The sequence below is a fragment of the Musca domestica genome, unplaced genomic scaffold (genome assembly GCF_030504385.1).
Source record: "Musca domestica strain aabys unplaced genomic scaffold, Musca_domestica.polishedcontigs.V.1.1 37, whole genome shotgun sequence".
NCBI classification, from domain to species: domain Eukaryota; kingdom Metazoa; phylum Arthropoda; class Insecta; order Diptera; family Muscidae; genus Musca; species Musca domestica.
The window spans coordinates 2,508,217-2,521,761 of NW_026712321.1; the positions used below are offsets into that span (position 1 = coordinate 2,508,217).

Genomic DNA, 13,545 nt, shown 5'->3' on the forward strand with positions numbered 1-13,545 from the left:
AGCCAGTGTTGTCGTTTTGTTGTTGTGTGGCTAAAAATAGAAATAGTTGCGCTCTTTTGAATGGGGAGACGAGCAAGCAAACGACCGACCATGTGCTCGGTCGCCGCCTCGTCATTGACGATTAGAATGTTTGTGAGCGGCTGCTTGACGACGAACGAAACATTTAAACAAACACCAGCCACGCATTTGTTTTTGTGTAGGGTTGGGGATTTGTTCTATTCGTATGGTTTGAGGTTTGTTGGAGCGATGGGCGAATAGATAAGTGTTTGGGGGAGAGTGAGAGAGGTGCTCTCCAAACGTTAATAGAATAGAACAAACACGTTGTCGCTGGCCGGCCATGTGGTCAGATGATCAAGTCACACAGGTATTGGCTGCAGTGTTGTTGAAGGTATGAGTCGTTTGTCGCATGGTCCTGTGGCGCAATGGATAACGCGTCTGACTACGGATCAGAAGATTCCAGGTTCGACTCCTGGCAGGATCGAATTAATTTTTTTTAAATTTTTGTTTTTTTTTTCATTTTTCTTTTTTAATTTTTATTCTAGGCCGAATATTTTAAATGTGTTTTAAACAGAATATATTTCTCGAGTCATGTTTTTTTTAGTATTTTTTATTGCCGATTTTTCAGTTGTTTTCAACAATGAATTTTAAAAGTATTTATTTTCAGTACAAGATTTTTTTAAAGAATATTTTTGGGTAATTATACCCTCCACCATACTATGGAGGGTATATCAATTTTGTCATTCTGTTTGTAACTCCACGAAATACTCATGTCAGACCCAACAAAGTATATATTCTTGATCAGCGTTAAATTCTAAGTCGATTTTGCCATGTCCGTCTGTCTGTCTGTTGTAATCACGCTATCTTTCGAACAAATTAAGATAGAAGGCTAAAATCTTGCACACATGTATATTTTGCCAGTAGGCAGGTTAAGTTCGTAAATGGGCCATGTAGGTCCAAGTTATCATATAGCCCCCATATAACGGTACCTCCCGATATTCGGTATTTTGATGATTTTAGCGAAATTATTCACCGGAATTGTTTCGAATTTGGCATTTAAAGGTCATAATGGATATTACAGCCTAAGACAACAAATTATCTGTGCAGGCCTACGTCTTCGTATAGCCCCCATATAAAGGTACCTCCCGATATTCGGAATTTTGATGATTTTAGCGACATTATTTACCGGGATTGTTTCAAATTTCGCATCTGAAGTTCGTAATGGATACTACAGCCCATTCCAAAAAATTTTCTATGCAGGTCCAGGTCTTCGTATAGCCCCCATATAACAGTACCTACTTATATTCGGTATTTATCCACGTTGTCATATAGGCATTCGGTATTTTTTAACGGATTTTATTTTGGTGGAGGGTATTAAAAGTTCTGCCCGGCCGAACTTACAGCGTTTTACTCGATTTTTTAATATTTTTATTGTCGATTTTTCAGTTGTTTTCAACGATGAATTTTAAAAGTATTTTCAGTACAAGATTTTTAAAGAATATTTTTGGGTAATTTTTTTTTAGTCTTTTCAGGCTGGATTTTTAAAGGAAAGAATTTTTAAGGCCGGTCTTATCCATAGGCTTGGTTTTGTAAAAAATAAGTTTTCATGGCTGGCATGGCATAGACGCAGATCTGGCCCTTTAATGAAAGTCTGTTAACTGGATTTTCAAGAATTTCTCAAGGCTGGGATTAGTTTTTAAAGGTTTGTCAGACTTGATTTTCTCAAAAAAAAAAAAAAAAAAAAAAAAAAAAATTAAGGCCGGGCATAGACATAAATCTGAATTTTGAATGAAAGCTTTTTAAGCTGGATTTTCCATTGTTTTTTTTTTTAACTGGTCATTTCTAAAGAATTTACTTTTAATATCTCGGTTTTCAAGGGATACATTTTCAAGGTTGGATTTTTCAAATAACATTTTTTCAAGAACAAGATTTCTTGTTTTTTTTTTTAAGAATTATAATCCTGAAATTTTGAGTGATTTTTCTCCGAACCTCTTTTTTAAAGAATTATTTTTAAGGGCAAATTTTCAAAAAAGAAAAAAAAAAAAAAAAAAACAAATAAATAAAAAAATCGAAATTAAAAGTGGATTTTTGAGAAAACATAAATATAATCCGGAACATTTAAGTAATTTTTCCTCAAACATGTTTTTTAAAGAAATATTTCTAAATGCGCATTTTTCAAAAAAAAAAAAAAAAAAAATAATAATAATAATAATAATAATAAAATAAATAAATAAAATAAAAAATAGATAAAAGTAAATTTTTTAAAGACTTCTTTTAACATAAATTTTTCCAAATCGGATTATTTAAAGAATTTTTTTAAAACGTGGATTTTAAAAGGAATTTTTCAAACAGAGGTTCGTGGAAGATTTATTTCACATAGGCTCCTAAATATAATCTTCAAACTCAGAATCTACATTTTTAATTCTTTTTCTAATGTGTAAAGTTTTAAAGAAGTGGTTTAAATATTGCTTCGTGAAAGAATTTTTCCAAACCAGATTCCTGAAATTTTTCTTTCCTTTGAAATTGTTCAAAGATGGAAGTTTGACGGATTTTTTTTTCCAAACGTGGGTTTTGAAAAAAAAAAAAAAAAAAAAAAATGAATTTTTCAAAGAATTTTTTTAAAGGAACTTTTCGAAATAATTTCCTTCAAATGTGGATACTTTAGAGTCATTGGAAACGGAATGTTACGTATTCGTGCTTTTGGCTTTGAAATTTTAATATTTCTCTTGGCAACAAAAAACAATGTTAGACTTTTGAATGTCAGTTACGATCCTGCCAGGAGTCGAACCTGGAATCTTCTGATCCGTAGTCAGACGCGTTATCCATTGCGCCACAGGACCGAGGTGTGAGTATTTTCGATCACTTTCAAAATATGTTTAAGATCGGTCGATCTCCACAAGATTTTACAATTTATTGTGGAGATCGTTCTGAGTATTCTTAGAGGTTGCCTATTTACGTGGCCCGGAATTACAATAACCGAATTACATCGAATCGAAATACACCGATTTCTAACCGAAAGAGAATATAGCCCCTTTGTACTTGAAGGAATCTCAACAGAGAACATCTTCTATTGCAATGTCTTCCCTATCTCTCTATACAAAGTTCTGCAAAAATGATGTTTTTTCTCGTCGTCGCGTTGATTGTGAAAAGTGACACAACAGCTCCCTTATATTTCCATAACTTCTAATTACATGATATCGTCTTGAGTTAGGTAATTCCGTAATTTTTTCTTTTTATTTCATTTTACCTTCTAAAGTAGAAACTATGAAAATATAAATTTTCGATCCTGCCAGGAGTCGAACCTGGAATCTTCTGATCCGTAGTCAGACGCGTTATCCATTGCGCCACAGGACCACACAATAAATCTTGCAATATAATTTGGTTTCCGCTATCTGAAAGTTTTAAAATATAAAAAAATATAGTGGGAATTTGAAGAATAATTTCTAATCTTGGGACTACAAATCTTCACAGCTTTTGGGAAATCCCTTTTGAAAAATTAAATTAAAAACTTGATATCTTGTAAACTCTCATAGTGGACCTATATTTCATATAATTTTTTGTGGGCAAAATATTTTCCTCGATCCTGCCAGGAGTCGAACCTGGAATCTTCTGATCCGTAGTCAGACGCGTTATCCATTGCGCCACAGGACCGTATAAGAAGTTGGTGAACATAATTTGGTCCATTCAAATTTTTTATATGGCACCTTCGACCTAGAAATTCCAAAATCTGGATAGAGTCATGGACAAGGGTCTGGAAAGTCCACAACTATAGACATAGGTTGACTCCAGACTTCTCAACTTAATATTTTGAAATGAATACGTTCGATTGATCTTCTATTGGATACAGGATGAGCCCATCATCACAGAGGTGATATTTTAGAATATTTCCCATGGGAAATTTTTTTCTTTTTATTTCATTTTACTTCTGGGAAATGGAAACTAAAAAAGATAATTCTCGATCCTGCCAGGAGTCGAACCTGGAATCTTCTGATCCGTAGTCAGACGCGTTATCCATTGCGCCACAGGACCACCTGGGATTTGGGGGAGAGAAAGTTTTCAAAAAATCCAATCATAATTTTAAATTGAGTTTAGAAAAATCTGGATAAAAAAAAGAGAAAGGGTCTGACATGTTTACAATTATGTATGCAGATGTTTTCGGATTTTTTCACCATTGTAGAATCATTTTTCAAACCATTTGCACTCAGTATAACAGCTATTAATGGTAAACCTTACAAAAAATGTTGCTGTCATAATTTTAGTCTTGATACTGGATATACCTACAATCACTGAAGACTGAATAACACTGCAATAATCATTTATTGGATACAAGTAGTCAGCGTTTATCAAAAAATGACGACTTAGGGATAGACCATATCCCTGCCTGGCTGAACTTCTTCATATTTAGAGGTCACTTCTTCGAATTTTTTTCTTTTTATTTCATTTTACTTTAAGTAGTAGCTTTAAAAAAGAATTTATTTCGATCCTGCCAGGAGTCGAACCTGGAATCTTCTGATCCGTAGTCAGACGCGTTATCCATTGCGCCACAGGACCATATATTTGTCTCCGATGAGGTCAGTGAGATTTTGGGGCCCAATAGAATAAAAATCTCCAAATGTCTTGTCGGATTTAAAGCTACTAAAAAAGAAGACATCCACAAATACTGGAGAATGTTGAAATCTACTTCGTCATAAAGTATTATAAATTTTCTGCTCCTGAGGGGTAAGTTAATGTCTCTGAAAATAAAACTTATGTTTTACATAAGTTATCCAATTTCTAAATTTCTATATCGGAGCAAAGTAGTAGTGGGCTTTTCTATTCAAAGTCCATCGGAATAGTTTTTTAGATAAGTTATCCATTGCCTTACCAGACCATATTTATGGCCGAAGAGAAAATATAAAGATATTAATGTTTCTGATAAAAAATTATGTATTTAAAGCCTTGAAAACAAAATCCAAAATATGAAGATATTTAAGTTTCTAATAAAATATATTAAAGTTTTAAATACAAAGAGTCTTAGACACAAAGAGAAAATATGAAGATATTAAAAAAATTTGGTAAAAGTAGAATCATTTCGAAAACGACAGAATTCATAAATTTAAGTCAGTGGAATGTCAGTTTCTTTTAAGAAATATTTATAATTAATTGGTTTTTAAGTTAAGAAATCACTTGCCAAGAGTTTTGCCTTTTCTGACTCATATCAATATACCCATCAGAACATATTAACGGAACCTTTATTAAATAAAATTGGAAATACCACCGTTCCAGTTTCTAGAAAGAAAACATAGTGTTAAATTCTAGGAAATATTTATATTGAAATGAATTTTCGGTCTAAGAAATCAACCGGCATTTCTAATAACATCGTCCTTCACTTTTAAACGTCAGTTATTTTAAATATATATTTGTATCGAGGCTAGGAAATACAATATTTGGCTTTTTTCAGACACTTTACAATCATATCATCAGCCTATTTTTTAAAAATATATATAATTATCTCTCGCACCAAACATTTCCCTGCAAAAACATACTGTTCGACTTTCTGAATATCAGTTACTTTTAAGAAATATTTAAAACTAAATTGATTTTCAAGTTAAGAAATTTCCTCCCAACAGTTCTACTTCTTTAGACTCATATCAATAGTCCCATCAGATCATATTGACTGATTCTGTATTAAAAAAAGGATTGGAAATACCACCTTTCTCAGTTTCCCAGCAAAAAAACCTAATGTTCAATTCAACTAGGAAATATTTATATTGAAATCAATTTTATGTCCCAGAATTCGCACAGCAATAACATGGTCTTAGACTTTTTCATGTCAGTTATTTTTAATAAATATTTTTATCTATTGACTTTCGGGCAAAGAAATACCAAACTTGTCTTTTTCAGATGCATTATAATCATATCATTAGTCTATTTTTTTAAAAAATAAAATATATTGATAATTTTCTCCCCCACCAAAAAATTTCCAGCAAAAATATAGTGTTCGATTTTTGAATGTTAGTTTCTTTTAAGAGATATTTAAATAGAAATTGATATTCTAGCAAAGAAATAGCCTTTCAAAATTTCTGCCTTTTCAGACCCATAACAATTGCCCAACAGAAAATATTGACGGACCCTTCAAAATGGAAATACCATAGTGTTCAACTTTTGAATGTCAGTTATATTCATGAAAGTATTTATATTGAAATGGCTTAGACTTTTTAATGGCAGTTATTTTTAATAACAGAAATCAGCCTACAAAGCATGACTTTTTATTAATCAATCATATTGCTTAAAAAAATATTGATACATCTCCCCCACCTAACATTTTCCAAACAATTTTCAAATTAGGTAGTTCAGTTTTTTCTTTTTATTTCATTTTACCTTTACCTAAAAATTCCGACACAAAAAATCACTAAATTATATAAAATTACAATTCAAATTTCCAGAAAGTAAAATTGTGAACTCCATTTTTTAACATACATTCCCTTTTTTAAAGCAAAAACATAGTGTTAGACTTTTGAATGTCAGTTACGATCCTGCCAGGAGTCGAACCTGGAATCTTCTGATCCGTAGTCAGACGCGTTATCCATTGCGCCACAGGACCGGTGTGTGTGTGCTAACCACAACTACCAAAAAATTATTTCAAACACATAATTTATTCATAAAAAAAACCAAATTTTGAATAGAATATCCAATAAATCATTGATAGTTGTAGTGTGTGTGTTTGCTTTTGATACATTCAAATTAGACAATATTTATTTAGGCTAAACAATTGACAGGTGAATGATGCTCTGTTTGATGCCACTTGAGATAAACTTTATTAAAGTATTACAAACTTGTTTGTCTTTTGTTAAAAAAAAAAAAATAAATAAATAAATATCAAGTGGTCTATAAATAAAATAGACATGAGTGTGTGAGTTGTCCCGAAAAAAAAATAATAGAAGAATATGAAGCAATCAAGTCTCTTAATTTTTTTTAAATAAAAATTGAGGTTATTATATTTTTTTCGAAGAAACTCCAAAATAACCCTTAATGAAACATCATCAAGAGGTAACAGCCAAGAAAAAATCGATCCTGCCAGGAGTCGAACCTGGAATCTTCTGATCCGTAGTCAGACGCGTTATCCATTGCGCCACAGGACCATATACCAAAAATATATATCTTTATGAAAATAAAAAAAATATATATTTATTCTGCTTCAAATTCGGAACCTTTAGGAGACCTCAACACAGATATAAAAACGTTCTGCTTGAAAGAGGGGATGTATTATGTTTATAATCAACGATTAGTCCAATAAAACTATTCCGAAAATTGTATGAAAATTCCATCAAATATAGCCTTTCCCAAAAAGGTGCATACTTTTGAATATCTGGAACAATTCCATATCTTGAGCATTTTCGGCAGCTACGATCAATTCCGTAAAATATGTTATAGTTGAGATTTGCAAATAGTTGAGATTTGCATATTGAAATCGGAATATCTTTAATAAATAATTTAAAGCCTTCTTAGATCTTTTCTGAATGAATGTATCACTTATCTTGCCGTGCAAAAAATAATTATCATCGATCCTGCCAGGAGTCGAACCTGGAATCTTCTGATCCGTAGTCAGACGCGTTATCCATTGCGCCACAGGACCATATATAAAAAATAAAAATTATATATTAAAAATAATAATCATTAAAATGGGCTATAAATAAAAAAAGATCAGAGCAGAGCAGATTTTTATCAAAAAGTAAGAATGAATTTCAAAGTAAAGATATTGACAATGATGCTGTGACAAGTCGAGATAAATCAGAAGATTCTAAAGAATCTTAAGTGGTAAAATCCAAACCCCAAACTTAAGATTTATTTGAGATTTTTGAAATAGTAGCCGACTACTCGATCGAAAACTTCACGTATGCCATCTGATCAGCATTCTAGTGCGATGCTAAATAAGAAAACAAATCGAAAATTACCTTCAACTAATAAATTGGGGAAAAATTCTGGATCCTGCCAGTAGTCTAACCTAGAATCTTCTGATCCATAGTCAGATGGGTTAACCATTGCGCCACAGGACCATACATCGAAAAATTATAACATATATTTTTATTTATTTTTTTTTTCATAAAAAATAATCCTCAATAAAAAATTGGACCATAATCTGAATACTTTGTATATTCTCAGCAAGTCTCAGTATCCTTGGACACTTTGAGGACTTGGTCTTTCAGGATTTTCTCGAAATACATATGAGAAATTGCATTAAAACAAACTTTCCATTATCCATACCATTTTGATCTATAATCAGATGAGTTATCCATTGCGCTACAGGACATATGTTACGCATACTTTGATATCTAAATTTGGAATGCAGTCAAATTTGACAAGGTATATTACAGAAAAATTTCAAGGCTGGATAGACCTACTTAAAATAAGGCTACATTCCAAGGGTTATTTTTTCAAGATTTCAATACACTTTTCTAATATTTTCTGATCTTTAGGCAGATGCGCTATCCATTGTGTAACAAGACAATATATTAAGATTGCATGACTATATAGCAATATACTAGGTCGTATTATATAAATATTATAAAAATAACATGGTTCTCTTGTATATTAACTGTGATAGGAATCTTGAATGGATTCGGGATCTCCAAATGGGCACAACGAGATTTTAGAAAACAAAATTGCTACTAATTGAAACTAAAAAATAAATGTTCGATCCTGCCAGGAGTCGAACCTGGAATCTTCTGATCCGTAGTCAGACGCGTTATCCATTGCGCCACAGGACCACATATAAATACGTAGCTTACAAAACTTTTTATCTTTCTGGAAGTCTGGAAAAATATAATAGAAATTTGAAGCCAAATCTCCAAATCAGGGGCTAAATATTGTAACATCTTTTAGATCCACGTTTGAGACTTAAAGGCCTGATATCTTGTAAATCTTCACAATTGCCGCTATGATATTTCATATAATTTTTGAGGGTAAAAATATTTCCTCGATCCTGCCAGGAGTCGAACCTGGAATCTTCTGATCCGTAGTCAGACGCGTTATCCATTGCGCCACAGGACCACATAAAACCATCTCACGTTATATAAAATTGAAAATATTGCCATAAAACTTTAACAAATATATTCGAAAGTTATATATCCCATTCTGGGCTTGTAGTTACATATCATTCCAACTAACTGAAGATCCATTTAATACATTACAGAATCTTGGTATATATAAGACCTCTTACATATCTCTACATCCATTGCGATATAAAAAGTTATTTCTCCGATCCTGCCAGGAGTCGAACCTGGAATCTTCTGATCCGTAGTCAGACGCGTTATCCATTGCGCCACAGGACCATGTACCAAGTCTCGCTTATATATGAAATTGGAATCTGCGTTTGAGACCCTGAAAATTGAAAATTAGAACTTCAATAAATTCTGGACTGGGATCTAATATCAAAATTAAAAATCATGCCATCCATTAGTACTAAGAGGATTCTATCTCATCATACATGGATATTTATTACTGATTCAAAATATTTACTCGATCCTGCCAGGAGTCGAACCTGGAATCTTCTGATCCGTAGTCAGACGCGTTATCCATTGCGCCACAGGACCCATAGATTTAACCGGCTGAGATAAGTTTTAAAAATAGCCGATAACTTTTTTTAAAATGTTGGAAAATATTGGAAAGTTCTATGTTTGGAAAAAATATATTACATTTAGGTATATAAGTAAGACTTGAAAAGACTTTTTTTAAATCATGGTGTTTGAAAAAATATTTTTAAAACATATTTCCAAATTTAGGGTACTTCGAAAAAAAAAATATTTTTAAAAAATCCACGTTCTTAGATGGACTTCGAAAAAAATATATTTAAAAAAAAACCACGTTCTTAGATGGACTTCGAAAAAAATATTTTTAAAACATATTTCCAAATTTAGGGTACTTCGAAAAAAAATATTTTTAAAAAATCCACGTCTATAGATGGACTTCGAAAAAAATATTTTTAAAAAATCCACGTTCTTAGATGGACTTCGAAAAAAATACTTTTAAAAAATCCACGTTCTTAGATGACTTCGAAAAAAATACTTTTAAAAATTCCACGATCTTAGATGACTTCGAAAAAAATACTTTTAAAAAATCCACGTTTTTAGATGTGCTTCAAAAAAAATATTTTTAAAAAATCCACGTTTTTAGATGTACTTCGAAAAAAAACTATTTTTAAAAAATCCATGTTTATATGTGGGTTGAAAAAAATATTTAAAAAAAATCCACGTTTTTAGATGTACTTCGAAGAACATATTTTTAAAAAATCCACGTTCATAGATGAACTTCGAAAAAAATATTTTTAAAACATCCGCGTTTATATGTGGGTTGAAAAAAATATTTCTAAAAAATCCACGATTATATATTGGAGGCTTAATTTTTTTTTTTGGAAAATTCCCTTTTATATATGGACCTTGAAAGAATATTAAAAAAATCGATTATTAAAAATGTAAAAATCGATTTATAAAAATCCACATTTTAGATGGACTTTGGAAAATTTTGAAAAGAAAATCATATCTTTGATAGGGAAAAATATTTTTTAAAAATCTCGCTTTCAGAGATAGAGGGGGGGGGGGGGGATCCTCCGGGTTATGCCCTTTACTCCCCATACAAAAACTGTGAGAAACCACCTAAAAGCGATCCTGCCAGGAGTCGAACCTGGAATCTTCTGATCCGTAGTCAGACGCGTTATCCATTGCGCCACAGGACCATTAATTACCGATTTCGGGTTGTAATTTTTTGGCAACAATTTACAACTTCTTGGCACTGGGCATGTTGTAATTGATTTTCGCAATTACTTGGCACTTGGTCAAAATTGTCACTGTTCGATATGGTCGAATGAAGTTTTCAAATTAGATTACAATTTAAATTTTGAAATGATAGAAAAAAGTTGGGAGACATATGGTCCTGTGGCGCAATGGATAACGCGTCTGACTACGGATCAGAAGATTCCAGGTTCGACTCCTGGCAGGATCGAGATATGATTTTTATAGAGACAATTTTTTTTCAAATTGATTTTTTTATTTCGAGTAAAATGGACGTTTCTTGCCTTCTCTTGAAACAGGAGCAGAATATTGAGCATTTTTATTTTTTTTTTACAAAAAGATGTAAAATATTGCAACCCACCATTGCTGTTTTTTTATTTATTTTTTTTTTTTCATTGCCATTTACCCTTCCTTGCCACCAACCACCATGCCACTCTTCATCAATTGTCGAAATGTGAAAATTCATGCTCCATGAATTTGATATTAGCCCTTTGCCGCTGTGGCATAAAAAATCATAAAGCCAGCCGCCCATCCATCCATCCCTGCCACAGAGGGTTTTCAACGCAACGCGTCTATTAAATGGTAGCCAGGATGAATGGACCGCTGGTTAGCTGGCTGAATGGTTGGATGGATGAATGAATTTTTTAATGGTCAGTTGGTTTGATGGCCCAATGCATATATTCATGGGCTCCTTTAGAGAAGGACAGAAAGAAAAAAATATAAATGAAAGTTAAGGAAATATAAATGTATTTTTAAAAATTCCACGGTAAAAATAAAAAAAAAATAAAAAGTCCACGTTTATAGCTGAGCCCCAAAATAAAAAAAATATTTTTAAAAAATCCACGTTTATAGCTGAGCCCCAAAATAAAAAAAATATTTTTAAAAAATGCACGTTTATAGCTGGGTCTTGGAAAAATATTTTTAAAAATTTCACGTTTATATTGGGGCCTTTCAAAAAAATTTCTAAAAAAATATATGATTATGGCTAGGCCTTGAATATAATATTTTTAAAAAAACCGCGTTTATAGCTGGGCCTTGGAGAAATATTTTTAAAAAATGCACGTTTTTAGTGGGGCCTTGAAAAAATATTTTTAAAAAATCCACGTTTATAGCTGGGTCTTGGAAAAATATTTTTAAAAAATCCACGTGTATAGCTGGGTCTTGGAAAAATATTTTTAAAAAATCCACGTTTATAGCTGGGCCTTGGAAAAATATTTTTAAAAAATCCGCGTTTATAGCTGGGTCTTGGAAAAATATTTTTAAAAAATAGCTGGGTGTTAGAAAAATGTTTTTTAAAAATAGAGGTCCATGTTTATATTGGGGTCTTGGATTTTTTTAACCTACGTTTATATTGGGGCCTTGGAAAAATATGTTTAAAAAATCCACGTTTATAGCTGGGCCCGGGAAAAATATTTTTAAAAATCCACGTTTAGAGAGGGGTCTTTGAAAAATATTTTTAAAAAAATCCACATTAATAGCTGGGCCCGTAAAAAATATTTTTTAAAAAACCACATCAATATCTGGGCCCGTAAAAAATATTTTTTAAAAAAACCACATTAATAGCTGGGCCCGTAAAAAATTTTTTTTAAAATATCCACGTCTATAGCTGGACCTTAAAATAATATTTAAAAAAAAACACGTTTATAGCTGGGCCTTGAAAAATGTTTTTAAAAAATTCACGTTTATAGCTCGGCCTTGGAAAAATGTTTTTAAATAATTCACGTTTATAGCAGAACCTTGGAAAAATATTTTTGAAAAAATCTACGATTATTGCTGGGCCTTGGAAAAATATTTTTAAAAAAACCACGTTTATGGCTGGTCTCTGAGAAAATTATTTTTAAAAAATCTACGTTTATATTGGGGCTTTGGAAAAATATTTTAAAAAAATCCAATCTTATGGCTGGGTATGGGAAAAATGTTTTTAAAAAAATCCACTTTTATAGCTGGGCTTTAGAAAAATATTATTAAAAATCGACGTCCACAGATGAATTCCGACAAAAAATATTTTTAAAAAATCCCCATCCAAGGATGGACTTCGAAAAAATATTTTTAAAAAATGTACGTTTATAACAGGGCCTTCGAAAAATATTTTTAAAATAATCTGTGTTTATAGCTGGGCCTTAGAAAAATATTTCTAGAAAATCCACGTTCATAGCTGGGCCTTGGAAAAATATTTAAAAATTCCACGTTTATAGTGTAGCCTTGCAAAAATGTTTAAAAAAAATCCAAATTTGTGGCTGGGCTTTGGAAAAATATTTTTAAAAAATCCAATTTTATATGTGGGTTTCATTTTTTTTTAATCCACTTTTATAGCAAGGCCTTGGAAAAATATTTTTAAAAAATTTACTTTTATAGCAGGGCCTTGGCAAAATATTTTTAAAAAGTCCATGTTAATAGCTGGGTCCTGAAAAATATTTTTAGAATAATCTACTATTATGGCTGGGCCTTGAAAAATTATTTTTAAAAAATCCATGTTAATAGCTGGGTCCTGAAAAATATTTTTAAAATATCCACGTTTATAGCTGGGCCCAGAAAAAATATTTTTATAAAAACCACGGTTACAGCAGGGCCTTAAAAATATTTCTAAAAAATCAAAGTTTAAATCTGGGACTTGGAAAAATATTTTGAAAAAATCTGGGACAAGGAAAAATATTACAGCTGGGACTAGGAAAAATATTTTTAAAAAATCTATGTTGACAGCTGGGTCTTGGAAATATATTAAAAGTGTCAGGTTTTCAGATGGGCTTTGGAAAAAAATGTTTAAAAAATTCGTGAGATTTGG

General features: G+C 31.6%; 15 non-coding genes across 15 annotated transcripts; 2 read left to right on the forward strand and 13 right to left on the reverse strand.

Annotated features, from left to right (window-relative positions):
• Nucleotides 1–408: 408 nt before the first annotated feature.
• On the forward strand, nt 409–481 carry TRNAR-ACG (transfer RNA arginine (anticodon ACG)). The gene has a single exon. It is a non-coding gene; the product is annotated as a tRNA-Arg (tRNA).
• A 2,283-nt stretch (nt 482–2,764) lies between these two features.
• On the reverse strand, nt 2,765–2,837 carry TRNAR-ACG (transfer RNA arginine (anticodon ACG)). The gene has a single exon. It is a non-coding gene; the product is annotated as a tRNA-Arg (tRNA).
• Nucleotides 2,838–3,278: 441 nt separating this feature from the next.
• On the reverse strand, nt 3,279–3,351 carry TRNAR-ACG (transfer RNA arginine (anticodon ACG)). The gene has a single exon. It is a non-coding gene; the product is annotated as a tRNA-Arg (tRNA).
• A 224-nt stretch (nt 3,352–3,575) lies between these two features.
• TRNAR-ACG (transfer RNA arginine (anticodon ACG)) lies at nt 3,576–3,648 on the reverse strand. The gene has a single exon. It is a non-coding gene; the product is annotated as a tRNA-Arg (tRNA).
• A 305-nt stretch (nt 3,649–3,953) lies between these two features.
• On the reverse strand, nt 3,954–4,026 carry TRNAR-ACG (transfer RNA arginine (anticodon ACG)). The gene has a single exon. It is a non-coding gene; the product is annotated as a tRNA-Arg (tRNA).
• A 449-nt stretch (nt 4,027–4,475) lies between these two features.
• Nucleotides 4,476–4,548, reverse strand: TRNAR-ACG (transfer RNA arginine (anticodon ACG)). The gene has a single exon. It is a non-coding gene; the product is annotated as a tRNA-Arg (tRNA).
• A 1,959-nt stretch (nt 4,549–6,507) lies between these two features.
• On the reverse strand, nt 6,508–6,580 carry TRNAR-ACG (transfer RNA arginine (anticodon ACG)). The gene has a single exon. It is a non-coding gene; the product is annotated as a tRNA-Arg (tRNA).
• A 465-nt stretch (nt 6,581–7,045) lies between these two features.
• On the reverse strand, nt 7,046–7,118 carry TRNAR-ACG (transfer RNA arginine (anticodon ACG)). Its single transcript has one exon. It is a non-coding gene; the product is annotated as a tRNA-Arg (tRNA).
• A 421-nt stretch (nt 7,119–7,539) lies between these two features.
• On the reverse strand, nt 7,540–7,612 carry TRNAR-ACG (transfer RNA arginine (anticodon ACG)). The gene has a single exon. It is a non-coding gene; the product is annotated as a tRNA-Arg (tRNA).
• Nucleotides 7,613–8,671: 1,059 nt separating this feature from the next.
• On the reverse strand, nt 8,672–8,744 carry TRNAR-ACG (transfer RNA arginine (anticodon ACG)). Its single transcript has one exon. It is a non-coding gene; the product is annotated as a tRNA-Arg (tRNA).
• A 210-nt stretch (nt 8,745–8,954) lies between these two features.
• TRNAR-ACG (transfer RNA arginine (anticodon ACG)) lies at nt 8,955–9,027 on the reverse strand. Its single transcript has one exon. It is a non-coding gene; the product is annotated as a tRNA-Arg (tRNA).
• Nucleotides 9,028–9,235: 208 nt separating this feature from the next.
• Nucleotides 9,236–9,308, reverse strand: TRNAR-ACG (transfer RNA arginine (anticodon ACG)). Its single transcript has one exon. It is a non-coding gene; the product is annotated as a tRNA-Arg (tRNA).
• A 188-nt stretch (nt 9,309–9,496) lies between these two features.
• Nucleotides 9,497–9,569, reverse strand: TRNAR-ACG (transfer RNA arginine (anticodon ACG)). The gene has a single exon. It is a non-coding gene; the product is annotated as a tRNA-Arg (tRNA).
• Nucleotides 9,570–10,635: 1,066 nt separating this feature from the next.
• On the reverse strand, nt 10,636–10,708 carry TRNAR-ACG (transfer RNA arginine (anticodon ACG)). Its single transcript has one exon. It is a non-coding gene; the product is annotated as a tRNA-Arg (tRNA).
• A 193-nt stretch (nt 10,709–10,901) lies between these two features.
• TRNAR-ACG (transfer RNA arginine (anticodon ACG)) lies at nt 10,902–10,974 on the forward strand. Its single transcript has one exon. It is a non-coding gene; the product is annotated as a tRNA-Arg (tRNA).
• Nucleotides 10,975–13,545: the final 2,571 nt, after the last annotated feature.